This window comes from Hipposideros armiger, unplaced genomic scaffold (assembly GCF_001890085.2).
Source record: "Hipposideros armiger isolate ML-2016 unplaced genomic scaffold, ASM189008v1 scaffold_85, whole genome shotgun sequence".
NCBI classification, from domain to species: Eukaryota; Metazoa; Chordata; class Mammalia; order Chiroptera; family Hipposideridae; genus Hipposideros; species Hipposideros armiger.
The window spans coordinates 3,102,052-3,122,303 of NW_017731435.1; positions in this window are offsets into that span (position 1 = coordinate 3,102,052).

Sequence of the window (20,252 nt, forward strand, 5' to 3'; positions counted from 1 at the left end):
AGTAGAGCAACGCATGAGTCACCACTTGGGCACATTAGCATCACTGGCAGACTGCTGGGGACACAGTCAAGCACCCTGCTGTGATGGAGTTAGCTGAGCTGGGACCTCGTATCCAGACAATAACCGAGGACCAGCTAACAAAGTGATGGGTTAAAATGCAACTCCTGGGCTTTCTGAGGGCAGATAGACAGGGGGTCGTACAGGGGACAGGTGGGGGGCTCAGCAGTGAAGAGTAAGATGTTGGGGACAGAGAGACTCGCTGGAGTCCTGATAGATGCCCTCCCTGCCAGGAGCAGCTGGGGAGACACAGCCACACTCACAGGATTTGCGGTATTTAATATGGAAGGGCTGAGACCTCTTCTGTCTTGCTTATGATCAATTAGTGTTTGTTGAATGCCTAGATGAATGAATGAGTGAATGAATGAGTGAGAGCCACCACTGAAGCCCAAGGGACTTAGACATTAGAACGGGTAAACATAAGCACAATGTATTCCTTTGGCAAGCTCCAAAGCGCTTCCCAAGCTCAGTAGCAATATTGTTCAGTTTAACCAAAAAACATTGACCACTTGTTACGCACATGGCCACAAGCCACCCACTGAGGGTGCCCACAGGTCTCAGCTTGTGCTTTCGAAAAGCCCGTGATGTGGGGCTTGGTCAAATGGACGTTCCTTTGGGTTGAGGACTGAAGGGATAACGCAGGTCTGTTCTGCTCCTGAGCTGATGGATAAGGATGTCAAGCATGAAAAGGCCCACACGTGGAATGCCGAGTGGGACGAGTGCAGCGCCCAGGGGCCTTGTGTGCGGCCTCGGGTCTCACTCTTCATCGCAGCTGGAAGTGGAGGTGATGGGTCCTAACACAGGCACAGGCGTATTCCAGGCTGAGCTCAGGATCTCTGAATCGGCCCAATCCATCTGGCAAAGAGCAGTTGGCAGTGATGGAGTTAGAACACCCTAAATTCCTAATGAGTTGTTTTTCCTAAAATTGAGATTTAACATCTACTGGGACATTCTTGCTGACCACGAGACCCAGCCACACTAGGTGGCTTGAAAGCCACTCAAGTGGTCAGTGCTGAGCCCAAGTTGGAGCCTCACCGCCTCTCCCCAGGTCCCCTGACCCCCAGCTGAATGTTTGCTATATTGTCCCACATGTGGGAACCTTTTCTAGTGCTGTCCTTACAAAGACATTATGGAAAATAACTTGAATTAGGTCCATAACCACAGTAGGGTGCTTTGCTTTCACTTAGCAAAAGCAGGACCGTTTGGTCTCGGCCACCCTCTCAGGGTCTTAGCCTCCAGGGGTGAAGGGGGTGCTCGTGCTAGGACTGTTGCAGTAGACTCTAGGCATGACATATCGGGAAGCAGATGTCTCATTCAAGCACACAGAAGAAAGCAAGAATCTGTGCCACTGAGTGTTAGTACAGGTGTGGAATGGCTTGTCCCTGGAAGTCCTTAGCAGGCAGACAAGTCCCCTTGTGTATTAGCATATATTCCATTTTATACATTGCCTTTTGCTATAAAGTTATCCTGGAGATGACTTCTCAGTGGTCGAGCCAGATAATTTTCTAGCCCCATAGTCACCCCGCTTCTTGGCCCAGTCTGCCCACCCTCTACCTCTTACCCACCAAGGATCCCCCATCTCTGACAAGCACTTGCCACAATGAGCAGCTCCCACGACTCTGAGGAGGCTGTTAGAACTTTCCCTCCAAAAACCCAAAACCCAACTCCATGAAATCCTCACCTGTGAACCTTGCTTTCAGCATCCCTGACACGATACAACAGACTCAGACCTTCTTCCATGAGGCAGATTTCACATTCTCCAGGTCATCAACTGGATGTGCCCATCCTCTTGGCTTCCCAGGAAAAATGTTGGGGGTCCCTCTAGCCTTTCCTCAGAGGGCTGGACATCCACCCTGTCCCATCCAGCATCCTGCCCTCAGAGAGACTGCAGTTAGCTGAAGGATGTTTTCTTGCGTGCTCAGAGCTGGAGCCACGTGAGATAGGACTCGAGCTGAATGTCAGAGGCCATCACCCGTTTCACTTCGGTCACCTTCTCTTGTAGCTCCACAGATCTCCATCCAGTGTGGGCGTGGGTGCCTGCCTGCACACACGCGCACGTGCGAAGCCAGTCTGGCAGACGTGGGGTGTTCAGCCAGCAGCCCCCTGATGGTTTAGCATACTTTCCCATTCCCTGTGATGAGTTAGGGGGAAGGAGAAGCCAAAGCCGACTGATACAATGATGATTTTCTCAGGACGCCAAGGCTGAATTAATCGCGCACACCGTGAGGAAGGGGTGGAGGAAACAATAGGAAAGCTTCCTTTAAAGTCATCCTATTAAGGGAGACGCGTCCTGGCCTCTCTCTCGCAGGGAACCTCCAGCCTGCCTTATCAAACACAAGGAGCTTGCTGGATGCAACAGGTTCCTTCCTCCAAAGCCGTGTTCTTACAGTCTCACACCCCCTGTAGGCTTTGAAATCAGTGTTCAAAGTGGACTTTCTGAATTCATGAAAACCCACAGGTCTATAATCCATCCCTAATGGAAGTCAAACATGACACCGGCGAGATAAAACGCCGTGGCCTCCCCCTCTGTTCACAGTAGGTGTCTGCGGATAATAAATATTTTATTTTACTACAAAAACAAATAACTAAACATACCCCCTGTGTTTGTTCTGAACTCGACAGTAGCTTTTGTGAGTTTACAATATTTCAAAGCCAAGAGCGGAAACCAGTGTCACGTCAGTAACTGGGTACGCTGTACAAAAGGGAACGAAAGCTGCTTTCATCCTCTACAAACCACGTATTACGCAGTGCCAGCCGGTGCCCCTCTGTCCGGGGACTGGCTGGCACTGCACTTCTCAGCCCTGGTTTGGGGAGCAAAGGGGTGTTTGGAATTCGCCATCTCTTGACCTGCGTGATTCCCATGGGCCTTCCACAAACGACATTCACCAAGAAGCCACCAACGCACTGATTGACTCGGCGCTGGGTAGCCCTCCCCTCCCTGAGCCCAGAACTTGGGGCTGGGTCTCTCTGGAGTCCTCCAGAGCAGAGAGGCATGAGTCAGGTTCTAAGGTGACCAGTCTACCGGAGACTCCAAGGCCAACTTTGAAGAAAATCATCCTGTTTCATGGTCTCCATCAGGCTGTAGAAATAGCAGAACTGCACATTTTAATGATTTCAACACAGTACTTTTGGTAAGTCACAAGCCTTAAGTGAAGCCGGTAATTGAGTGAAAAAGTGGATAACACTGGACTGTCGTCCATTTTTGTCACCACCTTCATGACTACGTGTTGGGTTGCGAGCTGTCCGAGTTGGTGACTACACTGACCACTCTTCCGGAGTATTATTATAAGACCATCCACTTCTCTGGTTACGTTGCTATGACTTAAGGATTGAGGGACTATTTCATGTGACCCAGTCTCCAGTGCATTTGTACAAACTAGTGAGTAGGCAGAATACTGCCCCAGGGATGCAATGTGGCAGCGACCAGAGCTAGGATGGCTGCAGGAAGCCTCAGAAAAGAGTTGGTGAGAGTGTCACGTTACTTAAATTTCATTTTTTTTTCCAATCCTGACATTGCTTTTTCTGGTTTTCAAAGGATATGGATCTAAGTGAATTTTCACAGCAGCACAGAAGGGCAGCACAACAGATTGTCATCATGGTATGCACTTGCAACATGTACCCTACCTCTGTAATGATTTACTGTATGTGTCAACTTGGAGGCTGTTTTTGAATGAGGTTAACATGTAATTCAGAGAACTTTGAAGAAATCAGATTGCCCTCCACAATGTGGGTGGGCCTCATCCAATCAGTTGAAGGCATGAACAGAACAAAAAGACTGACTTCCCGAGCAAGACGGAATTCTCCAGTGGAAAGCCTCCAGCCTGGAGCTGCGCCGGGGGCTCTGCTGGGCCTCCCTGCTGCCTACCCACACTGCAGACTTGAACTTGCCAGCTGGTATAGTTGCATGGGCCAATTCCATGCAACTTTCGTTCTCTTAAACACATCTTATCCTATTGGTTAAGTTTCTCTCAAGGATCCTCACCAGTATGACCTCCCAGCCAAACATAATAAGAATGAGAGAATATCTAATAAGAAAAACACAGTAATGCAGTTTCTAGCTTGTTTTTAGTGTGAATTCTACTCAAGGATTGAAGAGCCCCAGAGAAATGTGTGTATTTTGACTTCGCTGAGCGGTCTCAGTGCTACCCTGCCAGCCCTTACCTAAGATGAGACCCAGTGATAAGCACACCACTTGGAATTTACTGCAACCAGTTTCTACTGAAATTAACAACTTCTTAAATGTCTTCTTTTAAAGGATCCTCTTGAGCAAGAAAAAGATGTTCAGGCCCTTTTTAAAGGAAAGGATATAGAAAATATTGTGGTCTCCTCTTTGCAATGGCTCCTCAGAAGCTCAGTTTCGAATGTGGCAGTGGATTACCTGATCAGTATAGTTTCTTACCAAAGCATCTTTCTTCCTCTTTTCCTTGGTGTCATTGCTATTCCCGCGTGACTGTCTGCCTCCAAGTGGCTAGACCTGATTTTGGGGAGATGAGTCATGGCACGCGCCCGGGTCCTCCCTTCACCCTTCTCACCCCTGCCCTCAGCCTGGGATTGTCACAGTGGGCCCTGACCCATGGGTCCAGCTCGTCAGGACACCCAACGAGAGATCAGAGGGTGGTTAGAAAAGAGAAGCAGGCTTCTACGCTCCCTGTGAGGTGCCTTGGGCTGGCTGCGCCTGTGCTGACCTATGCACCCACCTTCCCTGGTCTGTCCAGAGAAGTACTTCTTGGAGGCTCAACTTTGGGAAGCCACAGGGGGAAAAAAGGGGAGGAGGGTGGATATTTGAGGCAAAACCTAAGATATTCATGACCTAAATCAAAGCAGCTTTTAGATGTTTGGCACTAAAAGTCTCAGAGATAGACATTGCCAAGATCATTGCTGAAGAAGGGTCAAGGCCAGGAGAGAAGGCCATGGGAGGAGCAAGGTCAAGGCCCAAGTGTCCCCACCTCCCGGGAGCCACCCTGAGTCCATTAGACGGTCAGGTCCATCGGAGACAATGTCTAGGATGCAGTCGTGGGCCCCTGGAGTTGGGAGGATGGGAGGCTCATGGGTCCCATTACTCCTCATCTTAGCCTGGGCGGGTGGTCCTTGCCACGTGACCTGAGAAATGCAGCCTGTCACATGTCCCCACTTTCTGCAGGGGCGAGTCTTTCTGTGGCTGCCGTAACAAATGACCACACACTGGATGGCTTCAAACAACAGAAATGTATCTTCTCACAGTTTTGGAGGCTAGATGTCCAAAAGCAGTACCCCCGGGCCAGAATGCAAGTGCTAGCAGTGAAAGCCCCCTTTGGAGGCTTGAGGGGAGAGCCCACTCCCTGCCCTTTCCCCGTTCTGGCGGCACCTGTCATTCCTGGGCCTGGGCCTTGTCGGTCCGGCCTCTGCATCTGTGGTCATGTGGCTCACCTGCTTCTGTCCATGTCAAACCTTCATCTGCCCCCCTCTTATCAAGAAGACCCTGTGATGGCATTTAGGACCCACCTAGATCACCTCCCCACCCCCAAATCCTTAATTTAGTCACATCTACAAAGTCTGGGCACCCAAGGAAGTATTCAGAGGTCTCAGGGACTCGAGCCTTATATCTTTGAGGGCCCTTCTTCTGCCTACCATGCTGGGTGTGTCAGGGGCCCCCTCCCTGGCCCGCCTCCCTTGCTTCGGGCGGCCTCTGATATGGAGAGCAGCCTGCCGGACAGCACGTGGGTCGTGCACAAAAGTACCTCTGACACACTGGGCCCTGGGGCAGCCCTCACCGCCAGCCTTCCAGCAGCTTGTGTGGATTTGCCCGCACTGTGCTGTGCTGTGCTGTGGGGGCTGCCCCAAGTTCTCCGTGCACGCCGGCCTACCCAGCCAGTCTGTCGGCTTTGCGTGCTTAAATGAGGCCCTAAATATTCCTTTAATACAGTTTGGGAAACTTTTTTTTATGTGTTCCAGTGGTTTATATCATCATTTTTACTGTACTAAAATTTACATGCCCTTTTTAAAAAAATAATATTGTCATGTAAATTTTTGTAAGCGCTAGGTTTATTTTACGACCCATAAACTTAGACAATATATTAAAATCTTGGAAGAATTTAATATCAGCTGCAGATTATCCTAAAAAGAAAAAAAAACACACCTAATTCCTAGTTATTACAGGGACAGAGCCGTATCAAGTATGTTAAAAGGTTTAATAGCTGTTAGTAAATTTTACTGCGGCTGTCAATAACTCCATAATATATTGGGCCAGTTAATAGGTCAATGGAACATATTTATATCTTGCTATAAACTATTTACCCAAGAACAAACTAATTTCTAATGATAATGAAACACGGAGTCAATAAATATTAATTTTAGCATTTCTAATTTAAATACAATTTTTCACATCTGCCATAAAAGTTGGGCTTGCAGCATTAAGACATATATTATTGGTTTTGTGCACCAAGGACAAACGTGTTAAAAACTAACTGTGGTATTTAGCTCATAACACAATGCTTGTTGAGTGACACAGCCTTCAAGGTGTGGGGTTCCTTATTTTGTTATTAAAACCGTAATAATACTTAGGATGGCCATGTAAAATATTTGTTCAATCACTATGCATTTTAACTCTTATTAAAAAATGAACATTTTGAAATGCATCTTTTGAAACATACTTTTAAAAAACCATGGCAAGTTGTTGTATTTAATGCGTTTTCAATTCACAGACGATTTCTTAATTCTGAAGTATTTTATTTGGTTATGTAGGAGTTGAATAAATTCAGTTTTGCATCTCAACTGCGTAAACCCAGCAGATGGGAACCTCCCTTTATGCGCTGAGCATGTTTCTGGTGAAGAAAACAATGCCATAAATCAATTGCGTTTCCAACAGATTTGAGGGGTTAGAGAATGAATTGTCTGTGATGAGTCCTTTTGTGAAACAATAATATGGGGCAAGCACGTGTTTTTAAGATGTTTTCATCTCATGGGATCTCCTGAAGAAAGACGCACAGGCCCATGGGAAACCCAGAGGGCACCTTAGGTCCATTGGAAACCCAGAGGGCACCTTAGGCCCATCGGAAACCCAGAGGGCACCTTAGGCCTGGCACATTTCTCCCTGGTGGAGAAGCACGCATGGCGTTCCCTCTGCCGGACACTTGTCTGGGCATGGCAGCTGTCTGTCCATCTGTTTGTGCACATCATGGATTGTGCCCGTCGCTGCCACACTCAAGGCCTCCTGGCTGAGTTTCAATGCTTCTTATCGATGCTTTCAATGTCACTTGCTGCAATGGACTAAATTCCAGCCCCTAACCCCCACCAAAGGAAAAATCCACATGTTGACCCCCTAAACCCCGGTACCACAGAACGTGACTGCATTTGGAGATAAGTCCTTTGAAGAGGTGGCGAAGTTAAAAGGAGGCCTTAGGCCTTTAGGGGGGGGTCCTCATCTAGTGTGATGGGTGTCCTTAGCAGAAGAGGGGGTTAGGACAGGGGGACAGCCATGCGCAGACACAGAGAGAAGATGGCACCTACACGCCAAGGAGAGAGGCCTCAGGAGGGACCAGCCCTATGACAGCGTGACCTCAGGCTTCTGGCCTGCAGATCGGTGAGGAAATAACTTCGCATTGTCTAAGCTGCCAGGTCTATTGTGCTTTCTTATGCCTCAAGGACAGATGAGACGTGTGCTAAGCCTTGAATCTTAATTTTCAATTACATCACTCTAGTTTTGAGGGAACTATAAGTCAAAAACATTTCCATGGGGAAGCCAGGGGTTCGTAGTCAAATGACTGTGGTGGGGACTGTCCTGGGCACTGTAGGATGTTTAGCACCATCCCCCACCTCTACCCACTCGATTCCAGCAGCTTGGATAATTGAGGAAGTCTCCAAACATTGCCCAATGTCCCCCAGGGGGGGATGGGTGACAGAACTGCCCCTGGTTGGGAATACACCTGAGATGCATCTGCTCTGAAGACAGAGAGTGAGTGAGTGAGTGTGTGTGTGTGTGTGTGTGTGTGTGTGTGCGCGCGCACATCCTGTAAAGAAGTCAGGGCGGAAGGGGCCTCAGAAACCCCTAGGTCAGCCCATACTTTTCAGATGAGGTCACAGACCACAGAGCCTTGCTCAAGGCCATGGGACGTTGGTGGCAAGGCTAACACCAGGCCATGGCTTTGCCCCTCTCCCTCTACAGAGCACGGAGGCACCTCCCTCGGTTTCCATTGGAGGACCGGGTGGGCGGAGGCAGAGGCCAGTGCAGTGGGGAGCAGGTTTGGGACCATCAGGGAAGCCAGCGGCCACCCTGTGACTGCCCCACACTGGGAGGCTCGTCCTGCTCCCCAGAGTCTCTGTCCCGTGAAGTTGATAAACGTGCTGCCTTCCTTCCAGCTGCGGGTCACTGGCAGGTGGCAGTGGTGAAAGTAAAGATGACCAAGGTCATCATGAGGTAGACAAGGGTGGCTCTGCAGGAAGAAGGCAGGGTGACCCCAAGCAGGCTGGCTCCGTCCGCGCCCCTGCCGCTCCCCCACCTGCTCTGTGCTCTCGGGGCCTGGTGTCCTTGTCCTGCCTCACCCAGGCTCCCTGTTTTGCCCTCCAGCTCCCCTTTGGAGGAGGAGAGAGAAGCCAGGATGTTGGTTGTCCCAGCATCCTCCCTGAGAGGTCTGGACCGGGCAGTGGCTGCCTCTCCAGAACTCCTTGTCCCCCAGCAAAGCCCTCAGCAGTGTGACAGTACTGCCCCCTCCTGCCTCTGCCCCTTCAAGTGGGGCCGTCAGGGATCGCGTGGTTGCTGGTCCCAGGGGTTTCATTGTCCCTTGCCGACTTCCCACAGCTCTTCCATAACCCCTGCATGTGCCACCTGTGTGGGTGACGACCTCCCTGGTGGGACCCGTCTTTGATTTCTCCTGAGCTGAGTCCCCAGCCGGTGGCCGTCGTCATGTTGCTTTGTAAAGGTCACAACTGCCTTCAGTTTTCTCTTTTATGTCTAAACTGACACAATTCCCCCAATGGATGTGTGATATTAAATATTAGGCTTTAATAATCTAGTATTTTATTAATATATTTTAATATTTAATGCTAACATTTTATGTGGCGTTCTCAGTCATATTAATCTAGTAAATTTTGCTAATAAAATTAATTTCCCCCTATTTTACCTTTTGAATAGCAAAGATTATGGCAGAGTAAAAATAATTAGATTTCTTTGGGGTGAGTGGTGGGGACAACGATGTGTTTCCCTGAAAATCACTTATTCTCTGCATCCTCTTCTGATTCTCTAAACCTCCCGTAAGGCATCTTGTGTGCTCAGAAATTGGCCCTGAGACGAAGGTGGATGGGAACCTTCCAAAAGCTTTTTTGATGATGTCTAGAGTTTTAGAATTGGGAACACCTTGCAGAAAAATCGAATGAGCCCCTCGTTTTATGGATGAGAGAAGGGTAGACTGTGTCACCCCCCCACGCAGGAGTTACTTCCACTCAGAGCCCTCCCTGCCTTCCAGCGGCACCACCACTACATGCAGAATGGGCTGGCAGAAGCCTTCTCCCAGTCGGAGCTCTAAACCAGTGACTCAGTCCCACAGCCAGTGGGAGTGTGGCGTCCCTTCGCCTTCCCAGCTTGTGCGACTGCCTGATGTGCGCTCCTTCCAGCCTCCTTCTTTGGGACAGAACTTCCCCAGGGCGTGCTTAGCACCCGAGCCCCTGGCTGGTGGGAAAGGCTGGGTGTTCCCACCAGAAGACCCCACACCCTGGTGTCACTCCGCTCTCCTGTCCCAGAACCCCACACCTGTGCTCGTCTCCACGCTGATCAGAGCCCCTCGCCAGGCCTGCTCCCACCCAGGTCTCGTGAGGCCATCCTCCATGATCTGGACTTTTTCCTGACTTGCCCCCTTCCAAACTTGCTTTCCCTGGAGACCATCCCACCCTACTGAGTTGTCAGGTGGAAAAATAGCCCTCCATCCAAGGCAGGTTTGGGGCTGAACACTTGACAATGTCTAGTAAGGCATTACGGGCGGCCGAGTCCTGAGTGCGCCAACACTCCACTAAGTGATTTCCGTTTGAACAGCCCCAAATCGCTAGTGATGGAGGGAAAGCAGAACGGCCAATGAGCTGGGGATGCTGGCTGTTGCCATGTCGCCACAGTCCTCCATGTGCCTCTTCTGTGGGTGGTGCCAGCCCCCAGCCCCTCCCACTGTGCCTCCCCAGTCAGCCCTCTGCCTCCCCGGGCAGATGTCCCCAAGGACCCCTGCCTGTCCTGAGCAAGCCCACACCTTCATGCCTCCTTGGCTCACTCTGTCTTTTTCTGCCTGGAATGTCCTGTTTCCCTCTCCTTCCCCATTTTACTTCCTTACTTAAAATGTGTTTTGATTTTTAAAAAAAATAACACATCGTAAAAAGATGAGGATATATATCAACCACGATTCCAGGACCCAAATTTAATATCTTGCACCTATATTTCAGTCCCTTTTTTATTGCACGTGTGTTTTTGTATTGTCTTTAAAAAGCTTCAGAATTTAATATTCAGAGATGCTTTCTATGAACCAAACGAAACTTAAGTCTCAGGTCCCTGACCTGTGCGGGGCTCCTTCTCGTACTGGTGATTTTTAATTCTCTCTCCCAAGGAGGCCACACAAGTTGCATGGCTTTCAAGCCCCTAAAATCCTGGAACTGTTGTGGTTCATACACATATGAGTTGTTCCAAGGCATTGCAACCTCTTTATGAATAGGGTTCTGGGGTTGCCAGTGGATCGTGGGGGTGAACCAGAGTTCACCCCCTTAGTGCAGGCCTTGGGGCTCTTCCAATATTGCTCTCACGAATGTCACAGCAAGCAACATGTTTATGCATTAATCTGTGTCCAAGTTTCTTATTATTTCCTTGGAAGAGGCTTCCAGGAGGAGGATTACTGGAGGAAAGGGGAGAAATAGATTTCTGGTTCCTGGTACTCATCGGCAAACCGCTTCCCCTGATGGACAGTCAGCATGATGAGATCCTTCCCAACTGCACCCTGGCCGCCGTTTAAAAATAAGCATTTTTAAATTCCTGTCAGTTTGGCAGGTGACAAACGGGATCTTCTTGTTCTAACCTTAATTATTTGATTACTTGCATGTTTGAACTTTTTCATAGCCACTATCCCTTTGTATTTGTGTTTCGTAAATATTTTGATACCCTTGAGTGCTCACCTCTTTTTTTCTTTAATCAACACATGTGCACGTGTGTGCATTGAGGGTGTTGATCCTTGTACATCATACCGGTTTGAAGCATATTTTTTTGTAGTTTGACACATGCTTTTTTAATTTTTCACATGTCTGACATCAAAAACGTTATGACATAGGAAGTTTTAAAATCATAAGTGGTTATTCTATTGATGTTCTTACTATATTGTTTTTTCCTTTGCATTTTTAATTAGAAAGCCCCCATATATCCAAAAGTCAAATCATACCATATATTATTTGATTTCTGTGTTTAACTTATTATTTCATCAAGTGTTAGTTTTAGTACATTACATCAGAGGATTATTTAGCTTGATATTTTTTCTGCTTACCAGCCAGGGGTGCTGGCTCCATTTATTAAAGAACCAGCCCACCCCTCCCTGGTTTGCAAGGACTCCTTTCATCACGTCTTAAGTGCCTGAGCATCTTAGGGGCTGCTGCAGAGTGACCGGTTCTGTCCCACGGACACCGTTCCCGGACACAGGATTCATGGCGGCTGATTGTCACGTACTTCCATAGATGGGAGCACAAGAGTTGGCTCATCACTCTCATTGGGACAAATTTATGATTTTCTAAAAAGTCTCATTTCCTTAGGACACTTGTATTATCAAATATAACACACATACTTAAAAGTGCATAAAACATAAATGTAGAACTTAACAGATGACTGTAAAGTGCACCTCCATGTAACTACCACCCAAGTCAAGACAGGGAACATTGGAGGCCCCGTGAGGCCTGGCGCGCCTGGCCCAGGTCCTCCCACCTGCCTCCCCACAAGGAAGCACTGTCCTGGCTGTTAGGGCAATCACAGCCCTGCTTTTCTCTATATTTTTAACCAAGTAGGCATCCTAAGTCCCTGTAATGTGATTTTGTACATTTTTGAACTTCACATAAATGAACTTGTATATAAATGGACTTTCTATATAAGGACTTAGAATCTTTTGTTTATAGCTTCTTTTGTTCAATGTTTTGTTGTTGAAACACATCCAAATTGTTATGTGTAGTTTTAGTTCAATCAAGTTCACTACTATGTACTGTTCGCTAGACTCACTCCCCTACAATACATGCATTTCTTCTACTATTGCTGAAAATTTGGATTGCTTGTAGGTTGAGGCTCTTACACATAATGCTGCCTTGGTTTCCTCCTGTCCATGTCTCCCAGGGCATGTATTACACACATGTTCTCTTAAACATACACACACATATAACATAAACGCATGTGTTTAATCTGGAGAGATAATACCCACATGTGTTTCAGCCTGTCGAACCCATTTACTCCCCCACAAGCAGACTTTCTGCTGTACAAGTTGCCACAATTACTTGGTATTATCTTTTGTGCTGTAGCCTTCCAGGCGGGTGTGGCACAGTCCCCCCCTGTGGTTTTCATTTATATTCCCTGATGACCAGTAAAGTTGAGCACCGTTTCATATGTTTATCTGCTATTGGGACTTCCTCCTTTGTGAGGTGTCTGTTCCCATTTTTGACCCATTTTACTTGGGTCCACTGTCCTTTCCACGTTGCTTCCTAGAGATTCTTTATATGTGATAGTCTCGGGTTGAGCCTTTTGCTGGTGTATGAATTGCAGACACGTCCTCCCATTTCGTGGCTGTGCTCTCCTAGGCTTGATGGTGTCTATGGATGAAAAGACACTCTCATTTTTAAGGTATTCAAATGTAACCATCAAATCCTTTTTCAGGGCTGTATGTGCCCTGTTTAAGAAACACTTTATCTACCCAGAAATCATGAGGGCGTTTTTCTAAAATGTCTCCTAAACGCTGTTCTCTTTGGCTTTTCACATTTCAGTCTCTAATCCTTTGGAATAGAATTTTGTATACAGGACATATTAGGGACCCAATTGAATGTGTTCGATATGCATACCCAGTTTTCCCAGCATTGGTTTTGAAAGTCCCCCCTTTCCCCACTGTCTTGCAATCACACCTTCGATGTCAATCAAGCGCCGTATGTGTACAGGTTGGAGTCAGGCCTCCCCATTCAGCCCCGTCTGCGTATTCGAGCATCACTTTGCCCATGCTCACTGTCTTCATTAATATGGCATTAGAATAATATTTAATTTCTGGGAAAGCATTTCTTCCCTCTTGTTCTTCTTTTTTTAGACAGCCACTTTGGATTTCCATAACGTTTAACATCAGCTTTACATTCAGTCCAAATGGAGAGCCACTTTACAACCACTGTACTCCCACTCAGAATCTCCTGATCAACTTCTGGGGTGAACCCTTCATGCTATTGCATTGTCCAATTCACAAACAGTGTATGTCTTTATTATTTACCTCATCTTTAATGTAAATTAAGTTTATAGTTTCTTATGTAGATGTCTTGCCCATTATATTTGCAATATTTACTTCTATGTACTTGATTTGTAAAATCATATTGTAAATGATACTTCTACAAGTTTTACTTTTTGTTTAATGGGACTACATAGAATAACCTTTTTTTTTTTTTAAAGATTTTTATTGAGGAATTGGGGGAAGGGGAACAGACAAGTTGCTGTCGTTTTGTTCTTCAGTCTAGTTGTGGAGGATGTTGTTTCACTGGCTCAAGTTGGCACCATCATTGCGCTTTTCCCGGGCAAGGAAGATCAGTCGCTGGCTTCTGGACGGCTGCTCACAGTGACTGCTGGCCGCTCATGCTGGCTGCTGGCCGCTCACGCTGGCTGCTGTCTACACACGGTAGCCCATGGCAACCCACTGCCACAGGGGCTGCAGCCTATGCCATCACCAGTGACTCACCGGCAGCCCAGCTCCAGGTTGAGCTGTTGTTCAGCATCTTAGCTGTGGAGGGCAGTGTCACTGGCCCTCATATGTGGGATCCGAACCGGGGCCCTCTGGTGTCCCAAGCCAGTTCTTAACCAACGCACCACTCAGCCGGCCCTGCCTTGCACACTTTTAAGTATTTATTATATTTTCTAGTTGATTGTTTTGGGTTTTCTAAGTTATAATAATTTCAGCGAATACACATGTTTGCCGTCTCTTTAAAATAGCTACATCTCTTAATTCTGAGTTATTTATAAAAACTTATTTTTAAAACTTTCAGGTGACTTGATTCTTTTACTATCCTTTTGTTATTCATTTCTAATGATATTAACTTTTTGATTGTAAGATTTCTGCACTTTGAAATCTATTAAAGCTTATTTAAATTTTCATTTGTGACTTTGTGTATGGCCTGCCATGTAGATAATTTTGTACATATTTAATGAATATTTTAAGAAAGGTAAAATCTTTATTTACAGGGTAAACGTGATTGTGTGTGTGTGTGCTTATATACTCTCATGTATATACACACACCATAATTATAAAACACCAACTGTAGCTCCATATGCATTCATGTATGGGTGTTTGTGTGTGATGAAACTCGTTAATTTTGTCAATTAAACCCTCTACAGGTTCACATTTTTCTGTCTATTTGATTTTCCAAGCCAGAGAACATAGATTAAATTCTCCCTCTTTGACAGTGGTTTCATTAGTTCATAATTTTATCCATAGTTATTTTTCCTTGATATAGTTTGATTCCCGTTGTTCTCTGTCTATGGAATGATGACTGCTCGTCCTTCTCAGGCTATTTTAGTTTTCATCAGCCTCAAACATGTACTTCTTTATCCTATTTAAATATCTCTCTCTGCCTTGAATTCTGCTTTGTTATGAATAGTGCCGCATTTGCTTTTCTTTTTGTCAGCATTTGACTCTCTGACTCTTTGCTTTAAAAATGTCTACATTATTGGGTTGAATGTGTGTGTATAAGCAAAGTTGAACCGTGCATAATTTATGTTTACTCATCTGCAAATCTTTAAATAGAAAAATATGAGGTCATCACAGTTGTTATCACTAATATATTTTGGCTTTATTTCTGTCATCATTATTATTTTGTTTTGTTTTCTATTTGGAAATAAAACTGAATTTTAATCCCTTGGTTAAACACTCCAAAGTGTCTTCCAGGGGTCGTAGGCTGGCCCCACCCACTACACAGCAGCCCTCCAGCCTCGCCAGAAAGTGATGTCAAAGCCATTGGCTGTGTCTGTACTGGGGACCCTGAGAGGGACGGTTTGGTGCAGCCTTTTGCCAATACTGCGTCAGCTGTGCCAGCAGGAGGCAGGTCCCTAGGGAACTTGCAGCAAAGGCTTGAACCTGTGAAACGTGCGCTGCTCCTTTCCCGTGATCGTTGTTTCACCACGGGGAAATTCTGGTCCATTTTTAACGGAAGCAATAAGAATGGTGCTGGTAAAGTCAGCATCATCTGAGAACTCACCCTTTTTTGCTGAAAGACAGTGTCAGCAAGTTACAGCTCAGTAAGAGTGAAACAGGCAAAAGTAAATTTAAAGCAATGCCTCTGCCCCAATTCAATCTGATGTTCATGGTTAATTATAGTGTGTTTTTCACTCGTCACTTTCCGCCCACCAAGCACTGGGACATTTGGTGTAAAGCAGTTAGTGTAATTTAGCTGAGAACAGGTCATCACAGGTAATCAGCTCGACCTCCTTTGGGTCCTAGAGGCAGCAGAATCGCCGTGGAAGGGAAAGTGCCAATAACTGCCACTCATAAATAATCAACATCTTTGAACGAAATGTTTGTCAAAAGTTGTTATTTCCTTGCAAGACTGACTTAACACCATCATTCTCCCTATCAGGGGCACAAACAAGAAAGTGGTCATGCGACAATAGCCAAGGATGCACTGAGCTTTGATTTCTCCTTCTCTTAATTATGCATATGTGTATAAACACATACACAAATATACCCCGGATGAAAATCATGTAGAAACTCCCTTTTCCTGGGGAAAAGTCCAGCGACATTAGCAAAATGCCCGATACCCCGCCCACCTTGGACAGCCTTTGCTTGCCCCACTTCCCAAATGACCTCCTACACTAATGTCAAACTTCCCAGAGTTCCCCAGACGTGCCTTTGGGCATGCTATTCCTTCTTCCTGGCATGTAATAAATCCTCAATAAATATTCACTTGAAAGTAATAAATGAAGAAGAACTGAGATGAGGAGATAAAGTTACATGAAAAGTGAGAGACATTGACAGGGCGCAGCAGAGGCTCTCATCAGATCGGGCTGGAGATGCTGTGGGGAGGTTCATTCCTGGTCAGCCTTCCCCCGCGATGATGAGCAGACGTGACCTCGTTCATTGTTCCATTTTTAGAACCCTGACCTGTCAGGAAGGAGGCGTGTAGACATGTAGACGTGAGAATGAGTGACCCCCGCCCCCCACTCCCCAGGAGCAAGAGGTGGGACAGAGGTGGAAGCACAGTGAGTGCCCAAGGTGCGCGGCAGCTGGGTGTGCGACGGGACGTTTGTCTGAAACCAGGGCACGTGTGGACCTGCAGAGCAAAAGTCTCTGAATGAGCAAAAGTCTCTGAATGAGTGGATTATGTATCTTCCTCAGGTCGTGGTGCGTCTTTTAAATATTAATCGGAGAAACTGGAAGGCTTTAGTGTGCCTCCATCTCTGGAGAGGCTTGTGCAGGATGCATGAGCTCACTGATTCAGCACAGGCACTGGAAGTGCCCCTCTAATGAGCGAAATAAAGCATCCTCATAATTGGCCATAAAAGGGTACACCACACAGACTTGCCAGGATGCCAGGCTGCGAGAGGGACCCGTGCTGGCACGATGGGTCCATTTGTGCCTGGGCCTATTTCCACTGGCTGCAACATGTGCGAGGATACCCAGGCTCTTTCATTCATGCCTCGTACAACTGGACTTTTTCAAAGAGCCCTTGTTTCAACCCAACACTGTTCCTACACTAGCCAAATTGAAAACATCAGTCCACCCTCCAGAGTTCGAGTACTTTATCATGATTTATATGTGGGAACGTGAGCCTTGCCAAGAAATACATGACCTCTGCCCAATATTAATAATTGCAGATGGAGACCAAGTCCATTACATGGAATAATTCTGTACAGGGCTGAATTTATTTAAAGGGGGGAAAAATGAAAAGATGAGACTCTCGCTTCCCACCGACAGGAGTGAATGAATGTTAGCTGATAAATGTGTGTGGGCAGCAGATTTCATGTGTAATATGAGCAAAGAAGCAGAGTGTCTGAGAACTTCCTGAAGACTGACTCGCCGTGAAGTACCATAGAGCTGTGGGTACAGGCATCAGTCAGCCCTTACACACTGAATAACCAGCTGGACAAAGGGGACAGCCCTCATCTGTAGTGTTTGCCAATTTTGGTGACACAGGTTCTGCCACGATGCCGCACACCAGTGCCTACTATTTTCACCACACAGATAAAATTGGCAGATGACCTCAAGAGCATACATAGGAGAGAGTGTAATAGTCACCAGAAAGCAATTTTTTTATTTGGGGAAAATAAATCATATTTTTAAGAAGATGAAAGGTTTAAATTTATGGATCATAAGATTACAGGGCTTGATATTTAATAAGAGCTGTGTTTAAAATCCAGCTCACAGCATTCCTGAAAACTTCACAGCTGGCTCCGGAGAGCCAGTGCAAGACAGTTCCTGCACAACCCTGGGTTAAGAGCGGATGCTGCAGGTGTACGCGTGTTTTTAAGAAAAGTCCCATGTACAGAGGAGTGAATCTGAGTGCCACATAGCACATTTTAATCCAGTTCACCTTTTCCTGGGGTCTCATTTCCGTCCGGCCTCTGGAGAGGCAGCCATGCTTTCAAGCGTGAGCCAAGCGACGCGGGGCCTGTGGTCCTTGAACTGAGTCCTCAGAGACTTCAAAATCTATCGTGTGTATTTCAGAATGTCATGGTACCATGCACATGTTTTTCTCAGTATCTACGTCCTTTAAGACATCTCCGCTTTGGGTACGATGGAGTGAGCCAGAGTGTTCTATTTCCTTCTGTCATCACTGAAACAGAAATCAGAGAAGGTAAGAGACGTGGCCTCTTTTCTAAGGCGGTTGTGAATGCGCCAGTCAGGCCTCATGAACTCGGTGATGCCTGATGAGGCGCAGAGGAACCAGTGACCAAGGGGCACCATCAGTGGGGCCAGCGTGGAGGGGAAAGGCTGTTGGGAATGAGAGGAGACATTTCCGGGGCATGCTGGAGCAGTTGGGGATGGGTGGGACAGGTGGCAGGTGGCTCTACGTTCTCCTAGCTCCTTGCCCCACTCCGCTGAGCCTAGACAAGGTGACATGGTACCTGCCAGTGCCTCCCTTGAGCCAGGGCACCAGGTGTCTGCACTGTGGTTTTGGACAGAGTGGGATGTGCTCATGATGGGCCCATCTAACCATCATGGAGGACGGAGCAGAGGCCTGCGGGGTGACACGAAATACCTATCAACTAAAAACATAGATCCTTTTTAAAGCTCAGGGTTCCAAATGCACTTTCAAGGTAGAAATAGGATAGCACCAAAGAATCTCGCAGCGTGTGTTGTGTGACGAACAATTAGCAGCTGTGAATGTGGTCGGGACGTAGGCCCACCACCAAGCTCACCATCGGGCAGTGTGAAGACCCCCACAGTGTGGAGTGAGGCCCCTTGCTTCATGGCCATGCGTCCCACGAAGACACTGCCTCAGGACTAAATCAGGGATATTGGCCTGGAGCAGCCCGGGGACGTGGATTGGAGGAAACCATCGTACTGAGGGTTTCTAAGGACTTTGAGTGAAAGGCTCACGGCTGAGGGCCCATCCTTACTGGCACATATTTGCTACATCGTGAAGTGGCGTGTTCTCCAGAAATGAGGCGGTATCTTTCAGTTGTCTCCCACGCCTGGACCCCTCTAAGCTTTCTAATATCGCCAAATGCTGCAGTGGTCAGATAGGAATTCAAGGAAGCATGAGGCTTCTGGGGATTAGGGGGATCTCCATCAAAGGGAGAGGGTTCCTAATTTGAGGGCTTTACGAAAAGGTCCAAAAATGCAAAGGAGTGCCTTTCTTTACCTTAGCCAGGTGTTTGAGACACTTTCCTGGAAGCTGTGCATGGGGCTTGCATTCCTGCTGGAGGGGCTTGGGTACGCTACTTTATAAGTGATTGGCCTCTGGATAGAAGGTTCTGGAAGGGAACCCGTGCCCGAGTTCCCTACTGTGTGCAGAGCACACCAGGACGAGAGATCAACCCGGGAAACAGCTCAGAGCACAAGTACAATTGACCTGCTCAGTGACAAGGACAAGCGCTTACGTGGTAAAGAATGGTGAAAAGTCAATTCCACTTTTGAAAAATCCATCTGATTAATTAAAATACAGTGTGTACAGGAGAGCTCATTAATCCCCCCAGCCTCCCTCTCCTTGTCTGCCGCTTTTGTTCTCTCCTCAGCCCCCTCCCTCGCTCACACCTCGCAGGGATTGCAGCCTCCAAGGGGCGGGCTTCACCTGACGACAAAGTTTAGCACCGGGTGACAGTGAGGTAAACTGACACAAACAATTAGTGTCTGCTTCTGGAACAAACAGAAATCAGCTAGCTATTAGTGTTGTCATTTCCAGTCTTTTCAAATTATTTGATTATAATAAAAGCACAAAAAATCAGAAGAGGAGACCCTTTTTTATGGCATAATTGATCTTTAAAATTGTCCTATTTTACGTTGCATTTTGTCAAAAACGAAAGTGACTCTTGAAGCCTTGCATGAAGACATTCATAGAAATTATTAGAGCTGTTGACACCAAATTACCTGGGAGATTCCAGGAGATATTTGGCCGGTTGTCTGTCAACCTGTAGGCAGCTTCTACTCTGGGTGTTAACCGTCTTGATTGTCCACGACAATCCTGCCTCCCAAGGGGAACTTTTAAGATGAAAAAACATACTCAGAGGGGACCCTCCAGAAGGCAGAAGCCAAAAGGATTCCAGAATGGACCCCCGTGGGCTGGATTTTTTGGAGAAGCCTGAACAGAGCCTGTCAGACGCTCTGTCTGTAGCAATTATGTTGATAAATCTGCCATCAGCTGCACCTTCTCCCTCGCATCATTTCACAAGGTGTCACCTGGAAGCACAGGTCCCTGTTGGGGTTCCCTCTGACTGTGGCCGAGGAAGAAGAATGAACAACTGTTCGTAGATCGGGCCTGTTGGAAAAATCCCTCAGAAACTGGCCCTAGTTTGTCTCCTTTCACAAACCCTACACTTGATCTATTAG